Here is a 2,393-nt window from a genome sequence, read left to right on the forward strand (position 1 = left end):
TTTCAGTCTCAGGAAATGCGTGGTGAAATGATTTGTAAACCATGTGAGAAAGGTAAATTATTCCCTTCGTAGGACCTGAACTGTGTCTCCAGTGACTGATTTCTATCAGAAATACATAATTCATTCTTGCTGGATGAATTTAGGCAGAAATAATAGACTTATTAAAAGTTACCTCAGAACTGAAGCTTTAAAACTAAATTTTGGCTGGTCCTTTTAAAACCTAGTATACATCTGCAAAAAAAGAAATCCTGTATATTTTTTGGTAATCTTGTCTGAGGGAGGAAATCTGGAAGGCTTTGATTTATTCCTTCTGTGATATCCAACACTTTATAATGTAGACTGGTCTTGAAACCTGGTAGTTTAGGCATTTTTATTTAAAGTGGAGAATAATCTGTACTGACATTTAGATTTGACAGGGACTCAAGTGATCCAACCTTCCTTGAATTCTACCTCATGGTAACAACATTTAACGAAGGACCTCAATGGGGCATGTATACACAGATATACACTCACACAGGCAAAGGAGCCACAGGAATTTTCCATATGAATATATATGCTAGCTCTATCAGCTCCAAAACATGTTTCTAACAATACCCAGTGCATTTTTCATGAAATGTCTCACAGTGAAAACTCAGAACTAAACCAGACAGCTAAAGCTATTGTTTGAAGAACTTCCCAGTCTTCGCTGTTCTCTTGGAAGTTCAAAAGCCTCAGGAAAAAAAAAGGCAGTGGAAAAAGCTGCTTTCTCAGAGTTTACTGTGAAACACAAAGGATCCAGAGATAAGAAAACCAATTCTTCTTTGGCAGAACATGAGTTATTATTTTTTCTAGAAAAAGCAAAAAATTTTTGCACAGTCTATGAATAGTGCCTCTGTTTCTTTATAAACTGTCAGCATTTTATAGTCAGGAAAGTTATAGGCAGGTTTATTTTCTAGGACATTTGCATTTTGGTAGTTCTAAGTAAGTCTGCTAAACAAAAGCAAGTTAAAGGATAATTTGAAGACAGAAATATTACATATTTGGAGATTACAAATTTTCAATTAAAATACACATAAAATCCAGACAATATGAAGGGAAAAAAATCTTATTTTTCCCCAGGGAAACAATGACCCTGTTCTAAGACCAAGCCAGATATAGCCATGTTTCTGTCTCTTTCCTCTGCAGGGCAGTAGCACTCCTTTGCTATATTGTCTTTATAGATGCTGGCAAAGGTTCCCTTGGGCTGATGGATGGGCAGGTGATCACCATTGTGTGATCAGATAACCACCCACACCCCTTCTCCCTTCCCTGCCACAATAGAATGTACCCCTTTCATGATAAGCCAAAATAAATGAAGCCTTTCTTCCTTTTATGCTAGCATCGGATTTCATAAAACAAAACAAAGCCAAAAAAATGAAGGTCAGCACTTAAGAGCTCTTATGTATCTTACAGAGGACTCAAATTATGTTCCCAGCATCCAAAATGGTCATCTTAAACTCATCTGTAAGTCCAGCATCAGAAAAAAAACCCTGACCTATGGTCTCTATGGGTACTTGCACATTGTAATCAAGCAAATATCCAGTCATGTATGCACACTCATAAATAAAAGTAAAAATCTAAACAAACAAGCACAGTGTAGGATTTTGTTGCTACTCAGTGGCATAAAACACCTTTGCATGTGTAACAACACATTCAGGCTATCAGATTGAGGGCCAAGAAACAGACAAGAACAAGAAGTGTCTGCAAAATGTAGATAATAAAGTCCTTTGTCTTACCCAGGGATTTCCAACCAGCAAGTTTACAAGCAAACATGGTTAAGTACGGTGAAAGTCAGGTCATTTTTAGCTCATGGCATATTTCATATAGAATTATATTAGACCCACATCTCCACTGATTCAGGTATGAATGAAATTTTATCCCCAGATTAAATGAGCAATTTTTTTTTTAAAAAAGAAATGAACAGCATTTAGAACTTTGTCTAATCCTATTCCAAGAAAACTAGAGGAATAGTGGGAAGGAGGGCTTCAGATGGTTTGTAAAATAAATGAAAAAGAAAACAGATTGTCTAAATAAAATGTAAAGAAGGCCAATATTAATAACTAGAATAACTTGTATATCTTGTTTATTAGAGGCAACTTCATTTTTAAACCAGTCTCTTTACAATATCCCCTTTCATAGAACAAAGTATCTTAGCTTGATTGATAAACTATATAGCCAGTGGATTTATAAGCTCCATGCCTCAATCACATTAAGCATCAATCTAAGAAAATTATAGGTACGCAACAAAGGATTTTATAATTGGTCTTGAAAGATAATTCAGTGGTATAGTGCTCTTCTGGCATAGCTGGGGTTCTACCCAGCGCCATCACAATAAATTGCACCAGTAGCCGACAAATTAATAATTAAGTGTTTGA

The sequence above is a fragment of the Alexandromys fortis genome, unplaced genomic scaffold, assembly GCF_014885135.2.
Source record: "Alexandromys fortis isolate MF-2015 unplaced genomic scaffold, M_Fortis_MF-2015_v1.1 scaffold_35, whole genome shotgun sequence".
Classification (NCBI taxonomy): Eukaryota; Metazoa; Chordata; class Mammalia; order Rodentia; family Cricetidae; genus Alexandromys; species Alexandromys fortis.